The sequence below is a fragment of the Carcharhinus amblyrhynchos genome, chromosome 6, assembly GCF_965287045.1.
Source record: "Carcharhinus amblyrhynchos chromosome 6, sCarAmb.v2.hapA, whole genome shotgun sequence".
NCBI lineage: Eukaryota > Metazoa > Chordata > Chondrichthyes > Carcharhiniformes > Carcharhinidae > Carcharhinus > Carcharhinus amblyrhynchos.
The window spans coordinates 54,971,058-54,987,449 of NC_137329.1; the positions used below are offsets into that span (position 1 = coordinate 54,971,058).

The window sequence follows — 16,392 nt, forward strand, 5'->3', positions numbered from 1 at the left end:
TGGCTAGGATGAAGCGTTAGATCAAGCCCAGGAGGGGGTGCAATGCTTCATCCTGTCAGCATGGATCTTGTTTGATGAGCCCAAGATGGGATGTATATCCTTGTCAGCTTGGATTTGTTTTGTCCCTCGTGGGAACCATAATCGGACATAATTGGCTTTTTTGAAGTAGCAAAAGGTACAGGAAAAACTTTTGGGACAAGTTGGCAACAGTGCCTCTCCCCGCCTCCACGAAAAAAACTATCAGGTGGGAAGAGGGAGAAAGAAATATTGGGTTAAGGTAAAAAAAAGTCTCATCAAATAGTCAAGCTGGATGTAAACAGTTTTTGGTGGGGATTTTGAGATGCACTGTGGCTTGAATAAGCAGCCTGGAGAGTGAGTATGGGAAAGGGAGCCTGCTGCTTTAAGAGTGTGGCAGTGCGGTGGAAACAAGCTCCCTTTAATCTGCATCCAGGGCTGGGGAGAAGAGCCTGACGTCTCTCTAGCCACCAGAGGCTCCTGATTGGTTGCCAATGACGCCATCCTGTGTTTTTTTTAAAGAGAGAGAATGACTTCATCCCCAGCTCATTCCTGGATATGTTGCACCTTCTGTTTTGCTATTCTTAATGGCCAACCCGCAGCCAGCCAATCCAACAGAATAGCAGCTTGCGGCAGGCTGCAATGTAATAACCTTCATTTTCTGCTTCTTTCATGATTAATTTCTTTGCAAAATCTAGGACCACATCTCTCATTGATCGCCCGGGGTGAAATTGCAAAGAAGGCTTGTCCATGGAAAATAAGAAGGGGAGTTCCCGGAAGTAAAGGAGGTGAGTCTTTTTATATGTATATAAATAAATGAAAGGTCTCGCCCCAGATATGTGTCTTTCACCGCCTCGGTCATTCATTAGTGGGCGGTTGAGTTCTCCCCTTTAGTTTATCTGGGCTTTAGCATCCCAAGTTCCCTGCTCCCGTCTGGAGGCTGGGCGATGTAATAGTGCAAGGCAATATTGCAGGATGGTGGTGCATCCAACAGCAATGCCAGTCCGCTGAACACCTCTGTCTCTATCACTCAATGACTGCAGGACGAGAGGCAGCAGAAAGGGCTGGACAATCACCATCCGTGGCTGGTGTTGCTGGCAAAGTGAATGTCAGCAGTGTAACGTTATCTCTTGTGCAGTCGAAGACCAAATGTGTGTGTGATATAAAAATCTGCTTAATCGCTTCTGCTCACACGGCTGTCAAGTGACGCCCAAAATTGACTTGCATGTGGGATACGGATGTTAAATTGGTGCAGAGGTGTGTTTTTTTTTTGGGGGGGGGCGAGAGATGAGGTTTCATTTGAAAAGGACCCTCCACCTTTGGCTACACGGACACATTAAATTCCATCGCCTCTCTGTATGCATGCATATGTTCATACCTGGTTTACCAACGGATGCCTTGAATTTAATGACTGTATTGCGCATTTGATTTGAGGGAGGGGGGAGAGAAGGGGTTAGGAAAAAAGATCTGATCCTGTAACTTAGTGTCTGCATTTTGCAGAATGCATCCTTTAGAGCTTTGTCATTTTTTTCTGGAGGGCTTTTATTTATCTAATCCTTTAATCGCCTTGAAATGTCGCTTGTTATTTCAAAGGGGATTCGGTTGGATAGGTAGCCACCTCTCAATGCTCGCAAATTAATAAAAAAAATCTCCATGTTTATTAAAAGCGTAGAGGCTTAAGGGGGAAAAGAAGTGATAGGCAAATGGGTGTTAAAGCCACGTGCAATAAAGATGCGTGATGCTTAGCAATTGTGTTGCTTGTCAAACAGGTCTTTCGTAATTTCGGAGGTCATCGGGTTGTAATGGTTGAAATAGTGAAAATAATTGTCTTCACGTGAGATCCTCTCCTATTCCTATCAATTTTTTCCGTCAAAAAAAAAGAAAGCCAGGTTGGTTGGATTCCAATAAATATTTCTCAGGATGGAAGAGGGCACTGATTGCTAAATACCATTTTGATTGCAGTGCCATCCTGTGATCCCAGCAATGTTTCTGTTGGAAACCGGTGGCCTCGTTCACTGCAGCCCCTGAATAGCACAACAGACAACAACAAGCAAAGCAATCCAGCTGTTTCTCTCGTTACTGTCATCACACAGGCTGTTATTTCTGATTTCTACCCTTTCCGATCATGCTGGGAACTTAGCCCATTGAGCATAAAACAAGCTGACATAACACCCCAAAATATACCTGGTTTGGCAGTCGACAGCAACTTGTTCTGGTATCACCACAAATACACATTAAGGATAGTTCAAAATTAAAATGTACATTACGCAGAGAACAATTGCAAACTAAAAGCTGCTTGAGCTCTAAAACAACCATCCATCTGCAAATGTTGTTAACATCATCCCTGCACATAATGTTCCTCAGCAGAACCATGATATTGGATTAAATTCAGACATCCATCGTGGATGTAAGTAAACTTCTAAGCAGAACTGTACAAAGAGTTCTTGGGATACCAAGTGCCAAAACATCCTTCTTCGTAGCGCCCTGCCCCTTCTAACCAACCCTTCAGTCTTCCATATGACCCTCCCCTTGATTGGTTCAGTAGTCTTGACCACATTTAACAAACTGGCATGATGAGGAGCAGCCTACCTTTATTTTTTTTTTCATTAGCCATCATATTCAATTGACTGAGATACATGGTACTTGCCCTGACCCAAGGTTGCAACCCCAACCTTCCCATGTGTTGGCACATATATAGTCCCAGGCCTGATTGGTTTCCTCACTATTTGAGTCTACAGGGATTTTCAGATCTCTCCACGTTTTGACTCATCCCCAACCTTGCAAACTCATTCAGCCCAACATCAAGAAAGATGCTTATGGCACAGAAAAAGGCCACTTGGCACTTGCTGAAAAATGAGACACCCATCCTAATCCCACTTTCCAGCATTTGGTCTGTAGCTCTGCAGATTGCAACAATTTAAGTGCAGCATAGTATCACAGTGGTTAGCACTGCTGCTGTACAGCGCCAGGGACCCTGGTTCGATTCCGGCTTGGGTCACTGTCTGTGTGGAGTTTGCACGTTCTCCTCATGTCTGCCTGGGTTTCCCCAGGTGCTCCCTCATTTCCTCCCACATTCTGAATTATGTGCTGGTTAGGTGTGTTGACCCAAAAAGGTGCCAGACTGTGGCAACTAGGGGAATTTCGCTATAACTTCATTGCGGTGTTAATGCAAGCTGTACTTGTGACTAATAAATAAACTTCAACTTTATGTTCAGGCACCTATATCTCCCTCTGAGATCTCAACACTCTGCATATGTGGCCTTTTGCACCCCTCCTCCCAGCCCCTTGCCTTGTCCCACCATTGACAGCCAAGTCTGTGGCTGCTCATGCCCTAAGATCTAAAATTCATTCCCTAACTCTTTCCATCTCCCCACCCCTCTTTTCCATTAAGACACCCCATAAAGCATATGGTTATCAGTCCTAACATCTCATAAGTGATTCAGAGCTAATTATTTTCTGGTAAGGTTTCTGTGAATCGTGTTGGTGCTGAACAAATGCAGATTGTTGTTGTTGTTAATAAAGAGCTTTGAAGGCAGACAGTTGCTTCATGTCTGCAAGACATTGATATTTGTTTAAACTGCACCATGTCAAAGCATTTAACAAATATTTCTCAATGATAAGGTATATTTTTTCAAAAAAAGGAATTCAGTTCTATAGTGGCTTTCATAACCTCTGGATGACGTCCTAAAGCACTTTACAGCCAGTTAAGTACTTTTGAAGTGTAATCAAATGTAAAAGCAATGTGATAGTGGCCACATAATCTGTTTTAGTTGTTAGCTGAGGAATAAATATTGGCAAGCACACAGTGGATAATACCCCGCCCCTTCCTCAATAGTGTCATGGGATCTTTAGACCAACCTGATGGAGCATGATCTTGCCCCAAAGACGATTTAAAGGTGCATGTGGACCACGCTAGTAGCATTGCTGTGAGGTGATTTCACTTTGCACAGATGCAGCTGTTGCAGTGTAAACAGAGGGTAATACACCCTGGAAAAGTCAAAACCAAGCAATGCAGTGAAAATCACCATGACCTTCAACCACTCCCTTGTGCAGTACTGAACTTCTTGGCTTTCCATGAATTATAATGTAGTAACCAGTCAGCAAATTTCTGCATGGGGAAGGTTTGCTCACAGAAAGCAATCATCTTGTTTCAAAATTCATATTTTCTTGAAGCAGTGTTAAAATCAATGGAGATTTACAGAGGCAGCTCATCCAATGGCCTACCGGGCAAAGGAATTGCAGCCTGGGTAGAAGCAACTGGCTCAGCGACACAAGGGGATACCATTGTATAAACCTTGAGTTAGATCTCATCTAAAACATTACCTTTTGTTCTAAGCATCACACCCTGGGAAGGACAAATTAACCTTGGAAGGGATACAGTAGTTAGACCTGAATTATACCTGGGCCGCTATGTTAAATTATAAGGTTGGGTTACATAGGCTAGGCTTGTATTCTGAGTATAGATGATTAGGTGATTTAATTGAGGTCTTTAAGATGACTAAGAGAGTTAATAGGATAGATTGAGAGAAACTATTTCTACTGGAGGAAGTGTCCAGAACATAATCTTAAAATTAGAACTGGGTTGTCAGGAGGCATTAGTTCATGGGAATCTGGAATCCTGTCCCCAAAAATCTCTTGAAATTTTGTCAATTGAAATTTTAAAACTGCAGTTAATAGACTTGCGTCAGGTAAAATTATTAAGGTTTATGGAGCTAGAGTCGCTAAAGTTAAGGTATAGATTGGTGATCTAATTATGTGGCGGGTCAGGCTGGAGAAGTTGAATAGCATTCTCCTGTTCTAGGAACCATAACAGTCAGCACCTCAGAGAAGGGTGAAAATTGGGGTCGGAGGGAGATAGAAGATGATGGTGGTGGTGGTGGTGGTGTCGGGGGGGCGGGGGGGTGGGGGGGGGGGGGGTGGCGGTTGCTGCTGACAAAGAGAGGAGTTGTCCAGAATCAGAAGTTGAGCCCCCAGTTAGTGCTCTGTTAGCGAGTCCCACTTGGGGCAGTGGAATCTATAGTACAGTTCACCTCAGTGTCCCTCTAATTACAAAAGTAAAATAGGACAGGATTGCTGCTCCTGAACATTATTCAATGAGTCCTGAATTTAGTGCATGTGCCTGGATGTTTGTGAGGATGTTTTTCACGATTTAATAGTTTGACGAGACCCGTCCACATCCTTGCACAATAATGGCTACTTGGATGAGGTAATAGGGAGTGAGTGACATCCATGTAATATTTCTCAGCAAGGAATTAACTTCTTTGAGACTGGAGAGAAGAGGATGAGAGAGGCAAACGTGGCAGAAGAAAATGGAAAGCCTTGCCATTGGTTTTAAAGCATTGGCCCATAAATCCAAAAATATTTCCAGTGTACAATGCAATGGGACCATACTTATTGAAGGCTGTCCAATATTCCTTGAGTGTAACAAGCGTACCCAAAATTGTTGTGTGTGTGTGTGGCCCTGTTGAGCATTGGAATTTTAAAAAATTAGTCTGTGGAATGTGGGCTTCGCAGACTAGTCCAGTACTTATTGCCCATGCCTAGTTGCTCCTGAGAAGGTGGTGGTGAGCTGCCTTAATGAATCACTACAGCCCCTGATATATAAGTACACCCATTGCTGTTGGAGGGGATTTTGTCCCAGCGACAGTGAAGGAACCATTATATTTACAAGCCAAAATGGCAAATGGCTTGGAGGAGAGACTGCTGTATACTCTTTCATGGAGACATGGCTCAGTCCTGTTTCACCAAATTGTGCCCTACAAGCAGAGGGCTTCTCATTCCACTGAATGGACTGTACAGGCAAGGCTAGGGGATGTGGGGTCTGCCTTCTAATCAACACCTTGTGGTGCTCAGATATAGCAATACTGGCATGTTTCTGCTCCCCAGACCTAGAGTATATGATGCTAAAATGTTTCCCCTACTACCTTCCACGGGAGTTCACCTCTGTTAACATGATAGCAGTTTACATCCCACCCCATGTGGACATGAAGATCGCACTGGACGAAATATACACCATCACAAATAGCCTTGAGATAAAACACTCCAAGGCCCAGGGACTTTAATCGGGCCAAGCTCAAGAGTGTCCTACCAGGATACCGCCAACACGTCTCCTGTTCCACCAGAGGCCCAAACATCCTAGACCACAGCTACACAAATATCAAACACGCTTACTGCTCTCTTGCTCACCCGAACTTTGGTAAATCAGACCCCAAGGCCGTGCTCCTGCTCCCAGCTTACAAACAAAAACTGATATGGGACAATCTGATAAAGTCGTGCAATGTTGATCTGAGAAATCAGATGATCTCCTATGGGACTGCTTCGAGTCAGTGAACTGGTCAATATTTAAAAACTTCGACCTACCTGAATAAGTACAGTGACTGAGTTCACATTTGTAAGTGTGTAGGAAACTGGGCCAAAGAAGCAAATCTGTTTCCCAACCAGAAACTGTGGATGAACAAGGGTATTCACTGCTTGCTGAAGTCCAGGTCTGAAGCATTCAAGTCAGGCAACCCTGACCTATACATATAAACCAGATATGACCTTTGGAGATCCATAAAAGATGCTAAAAGACAATACTGGCTCAAGCTAGAATCCCAGGCTAGCCATACAGACTCTCATCGACTACGGCAAGGTCTGCAAAACATGGATGAAAGCATATTGAAACACCAGCAGCAATGCACCCCTCTCTGATGAGCTCAACACATTCTATACCCATTCTATACGAAAGCGTGCCCTCTGCTCCGGGAGCCTTGGCCAAACCCATATCTGAGATCACCCTCCTGGAAGCAATTGGCCCAGATTGGGCACCCAGATGAGCACTCAGATCCTGCAAGGACCAGCTGGCGGAGGTATTCGCAGACATCTTTAACTTATTTTTACACCAAACTGCTTCAAGAAGATGACCATCATCCCTGTACCAAAGAAAAGTCAGGCAGTGTACGTTAATGACCATCATCTGTGGCTCTGACATTGATCATTTTGAAGTGCTTTGAAAGGTTAGTCATGACACAAATCAATTCCAGCATCCCAGATTGACTGGATGCTATTTTGCCTATTGTCGCAACAAGTCCACAGCAGATGCCATCTCCCTCCCCCTATACTCTACCCTGGAACACCTGAATAACAAAGTCACCTATGTGAGACTCCTATTTATTCTTTTCAGCTCAGCCTTCAATGCCGTTATTCCTACAAAACTCATCTCCAAACTCCGTGGCCTGAGGTTCAGCCTTTTCCCTCTGCAACCGGATCCTGAACTTCCTAACCCACAGACCGCAAACAGAAAGGATAGGCAACAACACCTCCTCCACTATCATATTCAACACTGACGCCCCACAAGGCTGTGTCCTCGGCCCCTTACTACTTATACATGTATGACTGTGTGGCCAAATTCCCCTCGAATTCAATTTTTAAGTTTGCAGATGACACCACCTTAGTGGGTCAGATCTATAACAATGATGAGATGGAGTACAGAAAGAAATAGAGAATTTGGTGAACTGGTGTGACAACAATAATCTCTCCCTCAATGTTAGCAAAATGAAAGAGGTAGTCATCAACTTCAGGAAGTATAGTGGAGGACATGCCCCCATCTATATAAATGGGGATGAAGTGGAAATGGTCGCAAGCTTCAAATTTTTAGTTGTCCAGATCATCAACAACCTCATTCCTCCATGCTGAGCTATAGTAAGAATGCCCATCAACACTTCTACTTTCTCAATAGGCTAAGGAAATTTGGCATGTCCACTATGATTCTCACAAACCTTTACAGATGCACCATAGAAAGCATTCTTTCTAGTTGTATCAAAGCTTGGTATGGCTCCTGCTCTGTGCAAGACTGCAATATATCACAATGAGTCATGATTGTAGCCCAGTCAACCATGCAAACCAGCCTCCCATCCATTGACTCTGTCTAAATATCCCACTGCCCCAGAAAAGCAGCAAGCATAATCAAGGACCCCATGCACCCTGGACATTCTCTCTTCCACCTTCTTCCATCAAGAAAAAGATACAAAAGTCTGAGATCACAAACCGGCCAACTCAAAAACAGGTTCTTCCCTGCTGCCATCAGACTTCTGAATGGACTTACCTCACACCAAGTTGACTGTAACACTACATTCTGCACCCCTCCTTTCCTTTTCTATTTATGGTATGCTTTGTCTGTATAGCGCACAAAAAGCAACACTTTGTACTAATACATGTGACAATAAATCAAATCAAAAAGGAGAAATTCCAAGTGGCGGTGTTCCCATGTGTCTGGTGTTCTTGTCTTTCTAGATGGTGGTGGGTGTGTGTTTGGAAGGTGCTGCTAAGGGCCCTTGGCAAGTTCCTACTGTGCATCTTGTAGATGGTACACGTGGCTGCCACTGTTCATTGGTGGTGGAGGGATTGAATGTTTGGGAAAGGGGTAGCAAAAAGCAGGCTACTTTATCCTGGATGATGTTGAGCTTCTTCAGCAGTGTTGGCAATGCACTCAGAGTAGTCCTGAGTATTACAGTCCTGAGTTGTGCTTTATAGATAGTGGGCAGGCTCTGGGGAGTCTGGAGGTAAGTTACTTACTGCAGGATTCTTAGCCTTTGACAGAACACCTACATTGAGTTCTCTTTCTCCTTCTTCCCAGAAAGTGTTGATTTATTTCAAAGATGTGCTTGCCTTCCAGGATCTTGTATATGTGTGGATCTTGACAGTGTGTACTTGCAAAATATTTACTCTCTGATGGAATGGGAAGAGGGAGTGCAACATCACAGCCAAGCCAACCCTGTTCCTGTTCAGCACCCACCCATGCACAAGCCCGAAGTGGGTCACTCAATAACAAACAGGAGTGAATACCTTGTTCATGCCCTTCCCTGCATTTAAAGAGTGACACTTCAAAAGTATTTAATTCTCTGCAAAGAGCCTTTGTAGCAACCTAAGGTTGTAAAAGTCTCTCTATACATGCAGATTAACTTAAACATTCCTATCTCTACTGCTTGGAAATTTCATCTGTTATTTGCTTGACTATGTGATTTAGCTTGTTCAAAGGTCTGTTCATGTATTACCATCATTTTAGTATTAGCATTCAGTGAGCAGTTCAATTTATCCCAAACCTGTAGTCAAGAATTACCTGGTCAAAATTATTTAAGAGGAAGTGATTCAGTAAGGTGATGTGGAAAAACGCATGGAGAACCAAGATCATAGAACAGTACAGCACAGGAATGGGCTCCTTGGTCCACAATGTTGTGCCGAACATGATGCCAAATTAAACAAGTCCCTTCTGCCTGCCCTTGTTCCATATCCCTCTATTGCTTGCATACTGATGTAAACACCCCTAACTATCTGCTTCCACCACCACCCCGGCAGCTGTATCAGACACCTACCATTCTCCTGTAATAAAAAACTTGCCCCTCACATCTCCTTTTGAACTTTCTTCCTCTCACCTTAAGTGCATGACCCCTAGCATTAGGCATTTCAACTCTGGGAAAGGAATTCTGACTGTCAACCCTATCTATACCTCTGATAATTTTATAGACTTCTATTAGGTCTCCCCTCAGCCTGCATCACTCTGGTTCGTCCAGCCTCTCTTTATAGCTCATATCCTCTAATCCAGTCAGTATCCTGGTAAATCTCTTCTGCACCCTCTCCAGAGCTTCCACATTCTTCCTGTAATGTGGAAACCAGAACTGAACACAATACTCTTAAGTGTGGCCTCGCCAAAGTTTAATAAAGTTGCAACTTGACATCCTGACTCTTATACTCAATGTCTCAACATGTCTCGCAAGATTGAGGAGGTATAATCTTAAAACTATTTGGCCAACACCTTCAGGAGCAAAATCCAGAAGCATTCTTATAGAGGACAGTTGATCCTGCAAGTGTATTTCTCTAAAAGTATGGTTGTGAAGACAGTTGGAGTATCTAAGACTGAAATAGACTTTTTCATTAAAGTTATCAAAAGGATATTGTGTGGCTCAGTGGTGGAGTCATCCTCCGGGACCTGATGGCCAAGAAGGTCCCTTCATAATGTGACCAAACTGGTAAATCCTTCCAATATGCCGACTGCAGATGAAAATATGGGAGAGTCTTCTGGTTATCCATGCTTGATACAAAGAGATGCCCCTCAAGCTGTAACTTCTAGTGACTGGCTAGTAACCTGTTTCAGGAAAAAACTAGCTCAAAGCAGATGTAAGCATGTGCTTTGTCTACCTCATATCAATAGATGTGAGAAGAGAGTAAAAGAAAGGTTATCAAGGAATATAGAGTAAAAGTGGAAAAATTGGAGCTGAGGTACTAGCAAACCACAATTTAATTTTTAAAAATTATTTTATGAGATATGGGAGTTGCTGGCCCACATTTATTACTCATCCCTAATTGTGTTGAAAAGGTGGTAGGGAGCTGCCTTCTTGAGTCCATGTGGTATAGATAAACCCACAGATATTGTCAGGGAGGAGTTCCATGATTTTGACCCAGTGACGGTGAAGGAATGGCAATGTAGTTCCAAGTCAGGATGGTAAATAACTTGGACAGAAACATGAAGGTGGTTGTGTTCCCATGCATCTGCTGCCCTTGTTCTTCTGGGTGGGACAGGCTGGGAGTTTGGAATGTGCTCTCTAAGAAGCTTTGGTGACTTGCTGCAGTGCATCTTGTAGATATTTCGCATTGCTGCATTGGATGCAAATATCCTGTTCCACTAAATCTAGGTGTGAATGCAAAGCATTTATTTATCTGCTTGTTAAAGCCTGTGTTCCCTTCCCAAATTCTTTTTAAAGATGACCTTGTTTTGAAGGGGAACCATCAGGATTCCGAAGATTTAAACAATAGTGGTTCAGAGGCATTAAAGTTTGTGCAAATGGGCAGGGTTTTTCTGATGATGATGTTTCCAGTCCCAGCACCCAGAATTTCAGCAGGGAACGCATCATATCCCCACCCATCACAGCAGCCCCACAGCCATTCAACATTCCAGTGTTATTTGGCTTGTAGTGGACGTCTGTCCCTTACCGTCCCAAATGGATCACCCGGCAAGTCTGGGTTCCCAACGAAGCCAATGGCGGGGTGGGGGGGGGGGGGGGTCACAAGACAGCAAGACAAGTCAGGACCCTGGGGAGTAGGGGCAGGGATGTTGATGGAGATGCACTGGGGACAAGGAAGTACCAGTAGGTGGCAGACATTGGTGGACAGAGGAACCTCTCAGCTTCAAAATTGAAGCCTGGTGGGAAGCAGTCCTAATGGCCTGATTTGGGGCAAGAGGCCCTAGGCCACACAACTGCAGACAAGGTTGGAGCAGGATAGTCACCTGAGAAATTTTACAGCCTCGCCGCCTGCAAACCTGCCACGGAGGACTATAAAACTTATTGTTTTGAAGTGATCCATCTTGTTTATCCTGAATATCTTATGAGATTTGTTATGTACTTTTAAAATGTACTACATATAAAATTGCCGTGCATACATATTAAAGTGATGATGTAATGCACCAGACAAAGTACAGTACATCAGCTTCTGTCTGCAGACATTATTTATACTTGCATAAATAATAATTATCTTCCATTTTATTATTTATAAAATATGCAAGAAGTACCAGTGCATTTTTAGTGGAATTATAGAAAATTTCCTTACAATAGCAGAACTCCATTTAAAAGATTAATCGAATATTAATACAATTTTTATTTCTGCCAATTCAATGTTTGAAAGGAGCTCAATAGAGACCACTGTGTTTCTAAAGACATATACACTTCTTTCCTTCTTTTCTGGTGAATTCATGTGTCCATTTAAAAATATAATTGTTTGTTCATGTTTGTCAACCAGTACCAAACACAGGCAGTTCTGATGTAACATGAAGTCCAATTCTATATCTGTATCCCCAATCTCAGGAAACTATGGAGTTGTAGAAATGCACCAGATATGTTTGTAGCCTATCTGAGTGAGATTGCTAATTTAGTGCCAGCTTCTAGTGAGCTATTTTGAGTGGGTCAGCAGTCTTAAGAACTGCAATGCTCCAATACTGAGTCACAAGTCCATCAACCCACCATTCCTCGTTACTTGTGAGTTTGCAGTCTTGTTTGTTTCTGGTATTAAGCAATGTGTATAGAGTGCCTTTGATTCAGAATAATGACGCTGAGCTAACGAAGAAGAGGAATTTTAAGGAGGAGGGAGGGGAGGAAAGAAAAAGTTTCGGGAGAGTATTCCAGGGTGTTGAGTATGCTTGGCTGGGCACTGCAGTGGTTTACCATTGCCTTCTGCAGGTAGCGGTGTTGAACCAACAGTAGCTTGAATCCACTTTTGTTACACCACTTGGCCAGGTATCCACCATCCTGCCTCCACAATGGTTTCACATAGCCCTGGCATGGGATTCTTCCAGAGAGTACTAGACAACAAAGAGTAATCTTTCTATAGAACCTCACAAGCTGAATGAATGTATCACCAACAAAGATGATCCATACCTCCAGAACAAGCTTAATATGGATGCTCAGGGTCATCAGTGCCCTCTTAGGGCATGGTAGCTGAAGAGAGGGAGATTCCAGTGTGTGGAACCTGAAGGCATGGTCACCAATGGTAGGGTAAAGGGAAAGGTAGATGGCCAGTAAAGCACTACTCAATGTAGATCGGCAAGCATAAGGGTAATGAGTTAGTGGGATTTGGCAGCATAAAGGCAGGAGGGTTTGAATGAAATGAACTTCACCTGATGTGGAAGATGAGAGGCCAACAAGGAGAATGCTCGACGAATTGTCATCTTCAGATTCAATGACCAAGAAGGGGATGTTTGCCTCCGAGGGGGAGTCTGTGAAGTAACCATGAGAGATGGAGCTGGCTGGTATCAGCAGATGTGATAATTGACCCCCATGTGTGCAGACATGATAATTGACCCCAATATCTTTTGGTGTCATCAAAGGGCAGCATGAGAAAGTGAAGATAGCCAAGGATGGATCTGTAGTGGAGGAGGGCGGAGTGGTCTTAATGATGCTGAAAGGGAAAGTGAAACCATTGCTGGTGATGCTCTGGTTCTGATTGGATAATAAGGGAAGCCCAAGTCAGGGGGTAGTCCTACTCATTGGAGGAGGATGATGTAAATAATTGTTGCAGCTCAGTGCTTGCTGCGGGGAGACAGTGTCACAAGATAGCTCATCCTGGACTTCTTAGAATCATTGAAAAAGATTGTGCAACTGGTTTGACCGATCAGCAAAACATAGCTTGTAAAAACCTAAAGAAAGCAAAGGAATAAAAGCATCACTTTTGTAGGACAGAATCTGCACTCAGAATGGCTAGCTACCAGACTCAAGCTCACCCATGGTACACTGAGCTAACAGCAGAATCTTGCAAGGTCAGCTCTTTTACATAATTAATCCAAACTCCCAACACAACCTTGACCTTGCATCAGCTTTTTGCCTAATGGAGATGTGTAAAATCTGTCCAGTAATTCAAATTTAAAGAAGTATTTTCATTTAAAGGTAAGTGACTACATGTGGGGGTAAGGATTCTTTCTCCATCTCTCTGCTTCAAAATTAATTTTAAGTATTTCAGCTTTTGCCAAGTCAGGGAGGGAGGAAAAGATGGCTGAATTATATGCCATGCAAAAATGAAGTGAAAGATCATTAGCATGTCTTTGTTAGTGGGAATGTGCTGTGTGTAAATTGGCTACTGCATTTCCTACATTACAATAATGGCTGCACTTCAAAAGTACTTCATTTGCTGTAAAGCATTTTGGGATGGCCTGTGGCAGCATTTCTTTTTTCCTATTCCTATTTCTATTGGCACAATTCCACAGTACAAAGCCATCTGTGAAGCTGTAAAGGTTCTGAGATTCTTATTCTGAGGGGCCCAGGGTGTGGCAGGTGTGTGAATTGGAACTGCTACAGGAAGGACTGAAGTAGGTCCTGACCTGAGGTTGTTGTGTAAGGGGCACAATATATGGAGCTTTATTCTGATTTTGTTCATTATTCCTGGCTTATTTGGTGCTGACTCTGTGCCAAGAGCAAAACAAGGGTTTCAGCCCCAATATTGATGCTCCTACCTCAGCGAGTACAAATATTGACTTAAGTGACAAGGTTACCCTGCACTGACAACAGGGAACAAGTTGTTAATGTTAGGACTCTATCAGCTATGTGAGATGTTCTGTAGTACAAGGTCATTTTCAGCAAGAAGTAATCTTTGTCTGTGGCTTTCCTGTATTTACCTAATGAAAAAATTGACTGAATTGCTTGGAGCTCTTGTCAGCCTGAGACGCTTGGTTGCTAGGTTGTGTCTCTTGAAACGATTACATTATTATGTCATCCACAGTCTAGATTGTAGCTTTGTTTGGGGGGGTGGGGGGGGCGGTGTGCAGGGGGCTGTGAGGTGAACAGACCTACTCCCATGCTGGACAGTTAGCCATGGGGTTTAGCACAATTCTTTTAATGAATACATTTGCCATGTCTTTGCAGGTTTCATTTCATGTCACATAATAAGATGTGATGCCAAGTGTAATCCTTCATTCACAAACTGTTTCCTGGCTTTCTTTAGGGTATTTACACCAATACGTTAACCCTATGATTATGACATTTATAGTAATGTGGCTGTATTGTAGTATGTATGCACGTGAGGAGAGAATAGGATCGAATGAGATAGCGTACTGTGAGCTTTGTTGTAGACTATTGGATGAGCCCTGATCGAGGTGGGCAAGGTAATTAAATATTGCAAGCTTGATATGCCATTGTCTCGCTGACATGGTACAAAAGCATTTGCCTGCACACGTAGTACCATGTTCAACAGTTAACAAATCTGTCTCTGTGTGGTCCAGAATAAGGCGGGGTCTGCATTTGCCAGATTGTAATCTAGTTTTACTGCTCTGATTTTTAATCAACCTCCACCTCCCTTGGCAGGCAGGTTAATTTATCCATCTTGGACAACCCAGTTCCACCCTCTTCCCTTTAACCTTTTAAAGTGCAGAAGTTAGGGCACGAACAAAGCTTCAACTTGGCAAAGCCGAATGAATGTACCAAAGTGGCAGTCCGATAATATCAAGGACGTCACAACTTAAATTTGATAGAACAAGGGAGCCCAAGCTGTGGTATTTCCCCCCCACTCCCCCAAGGCTGCCATTAATATTGAAGTTAGGATATGTGTTTCTGATTTACACAGCTAGACTGTAGTTCTCATCAATGTGCTGCATGAGCTGCTACTGAGATTTCATTCTAAGGGGCTTAAACTACTGCCTCATGATAATGTCTTTGAAAAAGCTTCTACTGTGTGCTGGCAGTCTTCGGCATATTTCAGTTGCAGTGTTTTAAAAAATGGAAAACAGCTTTGCATACCATTTAAACTTTTTTTTTCCCTTTTTAATATTTTACTTAGCAATTTTCCTATGCAGTGTAAATGTGGGTGATGACTGCACTAATCTCACTTCCCACAAGTAATTACATTTCAGTATTTTATAATGGGGCTTTTGAGAAAGTTGTCATTTCTCCTTCAAAACATTTAGCCAATATGTCAAGAAAGAGGATATCCTGTGTGGTCTGGGTTTCCTAAGTACCGCAGCCCTTTAACGCTGCCTTTCACGAATGCTGAATGACATTCATTCAAAGGGCTCCTGTGCTGGCTCATATCCCTTGGTAATAACATTGGGCTGCAGCTGTCAACCCTTTTTTTAGCTTGTTCTCCCCCTGCTCTTCCCCCTCACCACACACAAACAGCAAGCTATTATACTGTGATAGGTGTACACTCTCGGGGCCAGTCTGTCACACGGTGATGGATCTATACCATTATGAGCATATTTATCCCTCAAAGACGATCATGTCATCAGATTATATGGTCACTGTTGCTTGTGGGACCTTGCTGTGTGCAAATTGGCTGCATGTTTTTTCTAAAATTACTACAGTGACAACAGCTCCATAAAAATATTGAGTTGGCTTGCTTCCAAGAATGCCCGCCCTCCCCACACTCTGCATTCCCCAACCATACAGACTTTTCCAACATTTTGTTTTCTTTATTATTTCATGGCACGTGGACGTCAAGAGCAAAGCCAGCTGTCCATCCCTAATTCCCATGAATAGACAGCTAAGCATCAACCACATTGCTGTGGGTGTGGAGTCACGTATAGGCCAGAATTGGGTAAGGATGGTGGATTTGCTTCCCCAAAGGATGTTAATATGCCAAATGGTCTTTTATGGCGACTGCTGATGGTTGTCACAGTCACCATTACTGGGACTAGTCTAATTTTTCAGATTTATTAATTGAATTTAAATTCCGCCAGCTGCCGTGTGGGATTTGTACTTTCCCCATCTTCCCATTGACCGGACAGGAGCCAGGGATTCTGGAAGGTGAAATGACAAGGTGGGGGTGGGGGAGGGGTGGGGTGGGGGATGGTCATTGTCAAGAGGGTGAGCAACGACGGCGAGTCAACATTTCTAAGATGATTTATTTTATTATTGTCACGTTGGG

The 16,392-nt window shown here is 43.3% G+C and overlaps 1 protein-coding gene across 3 annotated transcripts in view; it reads left to right on the forward strand.

Moving 5' to 3' along the window:
- The first annotated feature begins 557 nt into the window (after positions 1 to 557).
- The window catches only part of LOC145343934 (dual specificity protein phosphatase 8-like), a 202,374-nt gene continuing 186,539 nt past the window's right edge, over positions 558 to 16,392 (forward strand). For all 3 annotated transcript variants that reach the window (XM_080190476.1, XM_080190477.1, XM_080190478.1), the window contains exon 1: positions 558 to 803. The gene's annotated coding sequence lies outside the window, so the exon portion shown is untranslated. The remainder of the gene's footprint in view (positions 804 to 16,392) is intronic.